This window comes from Arvicanthis niloticus, chromosome 4 (genome assembly GCF_011762505.2).
Source record: "Arvicanthis niloticus isolate mArvNil1 chromosome 4, mArvNil1.pat.X, whole genome shotgun sequence".
In the NCBI taxonomy this organism is placed as follows: Eukaryota; Metazoa; Chordata; class Mammalia; order Rodentia; family Muridae; genus Arvicanthis; species Arvicanthis niloticus.
Genome location: NC_047661.1, coordinates 88,099,460 through 88,109,768, shown reverse-complemented (window position 1 = coordinate 88,109,768; position 10,309 = coordinate 88,099,460). Strand labels below are relative to the sequence as shown.

Genomic DNA, 10,309 nt, shown 5'->3' with positions numbered 1-10,309 from the left:
TCTGATATTGGTGGCCCCACAGGCTGTCCCCTTCCCTTTCTCCTTTATCACTCTCCTCAGTTGGCCTCATCCTTTCCCATGGTGAAGACTCACGTTCATGTTTTCAGTCCTTACCTCTCTCTCTCTCAAGTTCTCTCTATACATCTGTCTGCAAACTGAGCATTTCCAAGGGGAAGAATCTGAAGGGGGTTGGTACCTCCCTCACTACCTAAGCCACACATAAAAGGAATCAGTGAATGAATGAATAAAGCAAAACCTACTGCACAATTTTTCCTCATAATATTACTGCCGAGCATTTACTTAAGTTAAAAATGCTGCTGGAGTTGACAGATTCACTTATCCTTTGTGTTGCAATTTAGTCAGTCAGTCTTGGGCTGGAGAGGTGGCTCAGCGGTTAAGAGCACTGACGGCTCTTCTCAGAGGTCCTGAGTTCAATTCCCAGAAACCACATGGTGGCTCACAACCATCTGTAATGGGATCTGATGCCTTCTTCTGGTGTGTCTGAAAACAGCTACAGTGTACTCATATACATAAAATAAATAAATCTACTTTAAAAAGTCAGTCATAGATCTAACTAATGCTCGCAGTCTTCAAATACTTGTTTTTGCCTCACTTCACAAAATTTCCTTCTTTGTCAGAGTCTACACATCTTTTAAAATAGATCTCCAGTATATCAAGGAAAAGATCTCTATAAAGTTGGCCAGTCTTTCACTTTGGTGGGCAAATTGAAACAGACTCACAAGTACATGTAGCCTTGTATAACAACCTCTAATGCTTATTATCGAGGTATCCTGTACCCCAGGAACTGTTTGGGTCGATGTGTAATCATTTATTTGGTCTCTCCAGGTTCTCAGAGAAGGCACTGTTCATGTGGCAAATTTGCCAGGGTGGCAGCTGGCAGGTAGCTGAGACAGGGTTTCAACTCAAAGTTGTGGGATAAGCACCCAGCGTACACATTCTCGGGTTCTCCGGAAAATGATGACATTGGTGTAATACTCGGTCACAAAGACTGGCTCCATCAACTTCCATTCCAGTTTACGGTTAAGTTTTCAACCACATCCTAGATTCCTTTTGATTCTTTGAAACATCAACAATGGCCATAGCAACTGTATCTTCTTCTGAGTCCTCCGCTTATTTCATGTTCTTTGCAACAGCCTTATCATGTCATCTTTGAAATGTTTGGCTTTTCATAGTGGCAACACAAATCACATTCCTTCGCTTTCTTTCTAGACAGTGGTTGAGCAACCGTCCAAAACTCATAGGAAGTCAGTGACTCACCCAACCGAGAGCAGTTAGTAATGTGACTTTCGTCCCGTTGACAAGTAGTTTGTGTGGGTTTCCACGGCAACCCATCAGTATAACAAATGTCACAAACTAACTTTGTAGCTTTTTGGATCTGTTTAATTTGGACAGCTTTTTCCAAAGTCTATGTGTATACATCAAAGATTACCACAGAAAACTCTGACTAATGGCCTTGGAAACATAATACATGGGGTTTTTTGTTTGTTTGTTTGTTTTGGGGTTTTTTTGGTTTGGTTTGGTTTGGTTTTTTGAGACAAGGTCTCTGTAGCGCAGGCTGGCCAAACAAAACAAAACAAAAACACCTCACTTAAGCTTTTCTCTCCCCTACCTTGTTAACTCAAGTGCTGGGATTGCAGATTGCAGGTGTGAACCACACTCTCAGGTGGAGATCTGAGGGAGATAGATTTGAGCAGGAACCACTAAGGAGGCCCTTGCAATGATTCAAGGAAATGATGTTAAGAATCTGAATTGTTATCATGATGCTAGACATAGGAAAGGACTTGATTTCCAAACAGTTAGAAAGTGATGGCCAGGAATTTATACCTGGTACCAGGAGTTTTGGGGCTGTTTACTAAATGCTTACTGGGGTTGGCAGGCTGGATTCATGGGACTGTGACAATAGTATCATATCTATTTTATGGGGTTGTACGAATGTTGTGTCGTGTTTGTTGTTTTGTTTCAGTTTGGTTTGGTTTTCGGTTTTCAAGACAAGGTTTCTTTGTATAGCTCTGGCTTCCTGGAACTCACTCAGTAGACCAGGCTGGCCTCAAACTCACAGAAATCCACCTGCCTTTGCCTCCCAAGTGCTGAGTGGGATTAAAGAGACATGCACCACCATTGTACAACTTGGGCTTTTTTTCTTAAAAAAAAAAAATCATTTTGGGGTTTCTCTTCAATAAGATGTTTTTGTTACACACAGCATGAAGTAGATAATAGACAAATAAACACTGAATAAATCTAGTTCATCGAGCCCGATCGCTTGGCTTACTAAACTGTCCTATATAAGGACCTGTTCCAGAGTCTTTCACATATGCTGTTATTCTGATACTTGGGAGGCAGAATTCATGCAGCTGGATGTTTTCGTCTGTAGGAAGTGAACCTGGATTATTTGTGGGCGGGGCTTTCCCAATAGGCATTTTGTAAGATCAAAGCATTGATCTTACATAGTAAGATCATCAGTAATCTTACTTAGTTTTTTTATGATTTTGTTTTTTTGAGATAAAATATTGCTATGTAGCACAGACTGGCCTTGGTTGGGCTCATGCTCCTCTCGCTTCAGCCTCCCAAGTGCTGGGACACAGTACTCCTCCATGACGGGGAAAGGACTCTGGATTCTGAGAGTACATTCCACATGGAAAGAGTATCGAGACCCTCAGGTTTCTGAGTATGGGAGTGATCAGACTTCAGTTGTGTCAGAGTTCACCTACATAGATGAAACCTAAAACAAGCATTTTAATAATAAAGGTGGGAAGTGTAAATGGGGACAGCCCTGGCTCCCTGTTTATCCACCTTCCATCTCTCTCTGTGTTATCAGCAGGCACTTTTTCATGTGGGTAGCCTCATGGTTCAATATGGCTTCTGACATTCGAAACCGTTGTCACGAGAGTTTTCAGACAAGAGAAAGGAATAGAGGGTAAAAGGACAGTCCCCGCACGCCCCCCATTACCATGCCTTTCCAGAAGTAAAAGCCAGTGGTCTCTAATGATACCACCTTAGCATAAAATCAGCCCCCTCCCCCACCAGCTGCAAAGAAGACTTGTAAAATAGGCTTAACTGGCTAGGCATAAAATTAGATATGTTAAAGAAGAAGAGAGACCCTGGATAAGCAACTGATGGTCTCCTCATGTGCTCCTGAACAAATGGCTTGACTGGTTTAACTACCCAACTAATGTGATGAGTTAGACTGCTGTACCACGATTAATAGATAAATGACTTAAGTCCTTCTAGGTCAGGGGCATCAGGTAGGCCCAAGAGTTAACAGATGATACTATGCATCCAAGCACTAAAGAAAGAGGTTTAGCTGTATAATATGTGTGCACATATAATATGTAAGTGTCTGCACAATACTTAAAACATTGGAGAAAAAAGATAAGCTTAGTGGACACCAACAGTTTAAGGAGACAGGAACATGAAATTAAGAACAAGTAGCCACAAAATTAGGAAGGGACAGGACTCATTCAAGAATGTACAGTTAGGGTGAAGTATGAAGCTAAGAAAGGCCATCTATCAGGGGCCGGCAAGATGGCTCATCAGGTAAAGGCGCTTGCTGCCAAGGGGAACAGACAGCCTGAGTTCAATTCCTGGAATCCACACAGTAGATAGAGAACTGATGCAAGTTGTCCTCTGACCTCCACACACATGCTAGGGCATGTTTATGCGTTTATGCTGACATACATACACTCAATAATGAATACACAAATAACTAAAAAAAAAAATTAAAGAGCCCACCAGACTTGGCAATCTTGCTCGCTAGTGAGCAGTTTCAGTGGGGTGCTGGGGTAGAAACCTGATTGGGATGTTGGAAGATAACTGGGAAGTGGAATAGGTCTACTCTATATAGTGCCTTAAATTCAGTTTAACTTTGTCATAGTAGTGAAGTTGGATAGGCTACTTAATTTCGCTCAGTTCCTATGCTAAGGAGATGGGGTGGTGTTACAATGTGTAAAACGTGTGGTGTCTGCTGTATCAAAAGCACTCGGTACCTACTGTCAACATGGTCATTAAAGCAGAAGTCAGCCGGTAGGGATGGAAACCAGAAGTGTGGTTTTCCCCTGCAAGATGCAGCACCATACTCTTTATTAAAACCCATTCCTTATATGCTACAGTCCCTGCCCATGGGTTTTTGTGTGTGTGTGTGTGTGTGTGTGTGTGTGTCATAAGTGAAATTCTCTTTATTTTTATTCAAAACAATACATTTATACATCAGTTTGGGTTCAATACATTTTAAAATGCTGATGCTTCAACATTCTGATCTAGCTACTTTGTGGTATAGATCAATCATTCTAATTTTTACTTTCTAATTTTAAAGATTTGACACATAAGTACATTATATTATGCTGAAATCTGGGTAAAAATGAAAATCACCAGATATTGCTCACATAGAGAAATATTTGGTACATTTTTGCTTTACCTCAACCTATTGAATTGAGACTTCAAATAGATATGAATCTTATATTTTCATTTTAATAACATGCTGGGTGCTCTTTATACACACTAACCTTTGGCAACCACTCAGATTTGCTATGTGAGATTTTTCTTCCTAGAGCATTTAATTCTTTTATTATTTTTTTATTAAATATTTTATTTACACTTCAGATGCCGTCCCCTTTCCCCATCCCCCCCTTAGAAAGCCCCTATCCCATGCCCCCTTTTCCTTTTTGCATTTATACATTTTTTTAAAAAAAATGTTAATCATAGGCTTTATAAGTTTGGAATTGTTCAATCAGAGGTGTAACCCACTAACCAACCTAGATATAACAACTATCTTGACTGGTGGAGATACATGAACATCTGCCTCCCTGTCTCCCCCCTCTTTCTCTCTTTCATCACCTAGCTTCTCCTCTCCTTCTTCTTCTCTTCTTACTCCTTTTCTTCCTCTCAGTACTCCTCCTACCTTAGCTCCTCCTACACATCACCCTTCCTGTTAAAATGAAACTTTTCTCTCAAAATACAATTAGAACATAATTATGCCAATTTGTACCAGTGAGGTACAAGACAGTCCTAATACCCAGTCCATCCTTTTGTTGACTAACCAGCACCTCTGTCATCTATCCTAACTAAAACATTTAGTTCTGAACCTGCCTTTAGGATAAATGTCAGCTGACGACCATCCACTCAAATCTTTTCTCTCAAGGTAAATAGCTATAAGTTTTCAACCCCGTCAGAAATCCAGAATGACTGAGTTAACTATAATTGTGGGAAGCACAAAGCATAGCTTCTAAAACTTAGCCAATTTATAGAGACCTCTGAGCACCTGGACACTCGTTCTACTTCAAAACGTTGGAGCATCTGTTCTTCTGCCTTCTGGCCCAGGATCATCTGACAGACCTTAGTGCTGCAGAACTATTAAGGGCTGATTACTCTGTCTAGGCAGATATAATCAGTCGACTATTCTGCAAGTGTGTCCTTTTCTGGACAGTAATTTGTCTGTAGAAGGAAAGTGGCAATTCTTGCCTAGTCTGTATAATTAATATCAAGATGAAGATATAAATTCTTAAATGGCACAATTTACTTTGATTACAAATTTTAAGGTTTTCATTGGCATGAGCTTCTTAGTGATATAAGAGTGAGATGAATATTGTTACTCTCATAGGCATTGTACCAGTATAACACATTTAGGAATACAAAGCTTAGACCCAGTCCTTCTTTAACTTTTTTTAACTGATTTGAGATGGTCAGCCTGTGAGTTAAGGGACTATAGCAAATTCATGGCTTGGAGTTTATTATAAGGGTGTTCTTTATGTTTTATTTAGAAATAGCTGAGTGGAGTTAACAGGCAACAGTCCAGATTACCTTACATGGATAATTGGTTTTCAAAACATCAGAAATCCTTAGAAGTGACATGACAATTTCATGTGAAATTAACATGATTAATTTCAGTATTAATGTTCATTTTCATTAGAGACCTGTCTGCTCTGGACAGCTTCCTATATTGAATTCTAAGAAGAAATTGAGCATCCTGCCCATGTTTATATCGCTATTATTAACCTGGTTTTCCCCCCAAGTCTACCAGACTTCCTGTCGGTTTCCTCCACTCTCTAGATAAACTAGGTAAATATGAAATACTTCCCACCTAATTGTATTTAAGGATAACAGGTGCATGCAGAATCCACTTGGAATCTTTAATGTTGTTGTTCAGGTGAAGCTACACTCTTTTGTGCAAATGATAGCACATATGATTTGGTACATGAAATCATTATAAATATGCCACATTGTAAGGGTGTTTCAAAACAGATAAAAATCTAGTATGTGTTTCTAATTAGTTTGGTTGGGGAATTACTGATGTTTCATAAATAAGTAAATAACAACATTAACCAGTGTTTGGGGGCTTTGAAGTATTTGTGTTTTGCTTTTATTTCTAGAATAGTTAGCTTAGTGACATTTTAAGGTCCAGCTGTGAATTGGATCCAAAGGACCATGTGGTGAAGGTTTGTTCCTAGCTTGACACTGTTAGGAGGTAATGGAACCTTTAAAAGGTAGGAGGCCTTTAGGTCACTAGGAGTCATGCTCCCAAAGGGATCGTGTAAGTCTGGCCCGTTCGTCATTTCTCTTGCTCGCTGTGGAGAGGCTTTCGCTCCGGCACATGCTTTCTCTATGATATACTGCCTTACCACAGGCCCCGCACAACAAAGCCAGTCAATTGTGGGCCAAAACCCCCAAACAATGAAGCAAAGTCAACCTGTTCTTTTTATAAGTTGATTTGACTCAGACATTGGTTATAGTGACAGAAAGCTGAGCAAAATGAGGTCGTTTGGTTTTCATATATTAGACAATAAGGAATATTCACCAGGTGACTATTTAAAGCAATTGGGAAATGATGGCTTTCAATGTTAAATACTTTTTTTTTTAAGCTGGTCTTGTAGTGCAGCCCATATTGGCATCAAACTTGGATTCCTCCTCCTTCAGCCTCCTTCTCAGTACTGGGATTACAGGCCTGGGTCTCCATGCTGGCTCTCCCAGATGTAACTTTGTTTCATTTTGAGATTTTTCAGTACTTAGTAATATTCTCAATTTCCCAGTTTTTACTTTAACAGAGGTTTACATGTATGTATTTTAAAGTCTAAGCTTTGTTGTTAAAGAGGAAGTCAACAGGTAGGGGTGGAAAACCACAGTTCCCTACAACTGTCTGTTCTGATCCGCCTAGCAGGAGGCAGCCCTCAGGACAGAGGGACGGCTGTGCTGTCTTTGCTCCGCCCTGCCCTCAGCCTTCTGGTGCTGCTCCATTTGCGCAGTAAGGGTAGACGACAGGAAGCCTGGTTTGCAGTCCGTGAAGGCCAGCCTCTGGGCTATGAATTGGTAGAGTAAGTCCAAATGGCAAAGAAAGGCTGAGCCCAGGACTTCTGTTCCATTAACATGTTTTAGGGGTCTGAGTCTTTTTGTTGTTTTTAAAGAACATCTTAGTCCTGTATAGTAGATGTGATTTCTTTTTATTATTACATGTATCTATGCATGTATGTGTGGTGGGGCAGGGAGGCCCGTGCACATGCCTGGCTGTAAGAGTTGAGGTCAAAGGTCAGCGTAGGAGTTGGACCATCACTTCAGCCCATATTTTTTCACTTGAGAACTTATCTTCCTCTGGCGTCAGCTCTGTTTGGATGAAGTTGCAGTTTGTGCTATTCACTTTGTCCTGTTTCTCCCAGTAAGAGCTTCTCCTTGGGTGCTAGCTTAGAAGTAACTGCAGCTCTGAAGCTAAGGGAAGCTCTGTGCAGGTGGAGGGGGCTTGGCATCTTGGGTTTTTACATTTGAGATGGCTGAACCATTTTGTTGGGCGTCCTCAGTGTCCGTCTCATTAGAGTTTTCCTGATGGATGCATGCCTGTCTCCAGCATTGCCAGAAACAGCTAAGGAGGAAGGGTCAGCACTGACTCATCTTTCAATATGCTGTTGTCACACCCCTGAGGCCTGCCCTGGGGTCAAAGGCTAGAGTGTCATCTGTTCCCCATCTCGAGAATAAGCTGAGCTTCCTGCGAGAGTCAGGATCTGGCTGCTTCTAAAACAGCGGTGGATCAATCCTTCCACCCTTGGCCCGTCCTTCATTTTGTTTCAGAACCAATTTAAGATTCCACTCTTGGCTTTCCACATTACAGCATCAGGTTCAGATTTCCTCCGTTGCTAAATTAGTTGCCACTCGTGTCTGCCCCTGACTGCTTGTTTTTGTCTACCTATGAGATGATACAAACAACAACAAAAACAAACGAACTTGGTAAGTTTTGGGGAGAAAGAAGAAGCTATCTTCAGATAGCTAGAAGTTTATATGTGTTTTTCTAAGGATAATAAACTATCATGTTTTTTTTTTTTTAAAAATCTGATTTTGGATACCTGATCCTACCCCAGTGGTGTTAGTCACAGAAGCAAGCACATGCCTCGAGGTGTATTTCTGATGGTCCCAGGTCATCAGCATCATCTCTATGCCTTTTTTGGAAGCTCCAGACACATGGCTGATGCTGTGAAGAAGACAAGAACTAAAGATCCTGTGGCTTTCTTTTTTCATGAGTGTTTCTGGGCTTCTTAAAAGGTCATTGTACAAACCCAGCCGCAGTGATCTTGATGCGTACCCATTTTCTTCTCAGAACAGCAGCGACTTGGCACACTGTTGTGTTCAGCCCATTTGTGCTTTCCTCCTTTTTTAAATCTGAATTTATCTAAATTTATCTAAATTCTCACCTTACCCATCAGCCTCTGTTGCCCCAGAGAAATGATCTCACTCTGTACTTCATTAGGAAAATCAACGTCATTATACCCGTGCTTTCTGGATCCATCACAGGAGACAGGGTGGGAAGACCGTAAGTCAGAGGGCAGGGTGGACCGGACAGAAACTGTGCCTTCTGGCCTGACAGGAATATTGCTCTCATGAGCTCACAGCATCTGTGGTGGCCTGCACAAGATCCACCCTGTCAACGTCCCAGCATGGAGTAGGGAGGACCCAAGACCCTGCATGCCTGACTGAGGAGCTAGGCATGACATTTCTGGGATACGGACTGTCAGGCTTTCTTTAGAGATGTGTCTCCATGGGTGCTCCTATACACATGAGTGTATGGGCTGCACACGTCGGATTCAGTGAGTTGTGAGAAGGGGAAGAAGAGGAGCAGGGGGTCAGGGAGAGGAAGAGGATGATGACATGAAGTTGGGGGGGGGAGTGGGAAGTGGGACTGGATGTAGGAAGAGTTAGGGGAGGAGCAGGAGTGATTGTGACCAAAATACCAAAATTTTATATGCTTGTATGAAATTCTCAATAATTGATAAAAATATTAAGGCCAGGTGGGATGGTACTTTAGAGGCAGAGGCAAGTTGATCTCTTTGAATTCGAGGCCAACATTGTCTACATGGTGAGTTCCAGCCAGCAGGACTATATAGTGAGGACCCCCACCCCGTCTCTCAAAAAAAAGTATATTTAAAATAATATACATATTAAAATTTTATGTTGCCTATATTAACTAAATTGATGAGTAACCGTGGAGAAATCCCTTTGCTTTATCCATTTTTCTCTATTTATAACCACTCCCCTCCCCCATTTTCTATCTCTTTCCATAAGCAGGAAAATTATTTTTCCTTTCTAAAGCAAAGTCCCTTGAACCTACACAGAAGAATAAAGAGAACATCTTGTACAAAAGTCAGGAAACTTAGAAGAGGAAGGTGAGAAGGGAAAACAGAAGATTTAGGGCTGTGGGCAAGGGGCTTCCGAGTTAATGGCTTGAGCTAACTAAATTGTCTTGAGTCACCTCCCGTCCAGTGATCTGTGCACTGAGGGAAATAGCAGCTACATTTTAGAGTTACTGTGAGATTGCGTGCCATGTTATAAACATGCAGTTCATGTTGCTGAATTAGCTAGAGAGAAAGTAGGGTATCTGTGTGTATCTCTGTCTTTTGCCCTGCAAGGTTAGAAATTCTGTCTGTTACCTTGTATTTTAAACATTCAGAAGCATGCTCAGCACACAGGAAGTAAATGAACATTGAAGACTCATTTTAAACTGATGGATGAGTAAGTTAACTTCTTTGCATTTTGAATAGCCAGTTATTCCTGTACCACTGCTTGCACATACTGACAGTTGCATTTGTCTGTGTGCCTGTGTGTGCTGGAGTGTGGAAGTCAGGTAGCACCTGAGGTGCTCATCTCCTTTATAGAGTCAGGGTCTCTAGCTGAGCCCAGAGCTTGCCATTTGTGTAGTCAGCTTGCTCCAGGAGTTCCCTGTCTCTCAAATGCTGTGATTGCAGACACCCGGCTTGGTCCAAACTCAAGTTCTTGAACTTGCAACAAGCAGTTTTCTCTCTGAGCCATCTCTCCACACCTA

The 10,309-nt window shown here is 41.5% G+C and overlaps 1 protein-coding gene across 1 annotated transcript in view; it reads left to right on the top strand.

Moving 5' to 3' along the window:
- Positions 1-10,309, top strand: part of Eeig2 (EEIG family member 2) — a 58,546-nt gene that overhangs the window by 14,722 nt on the left and 33,515 nt on the right. The window lies entirely within an intron of this gene.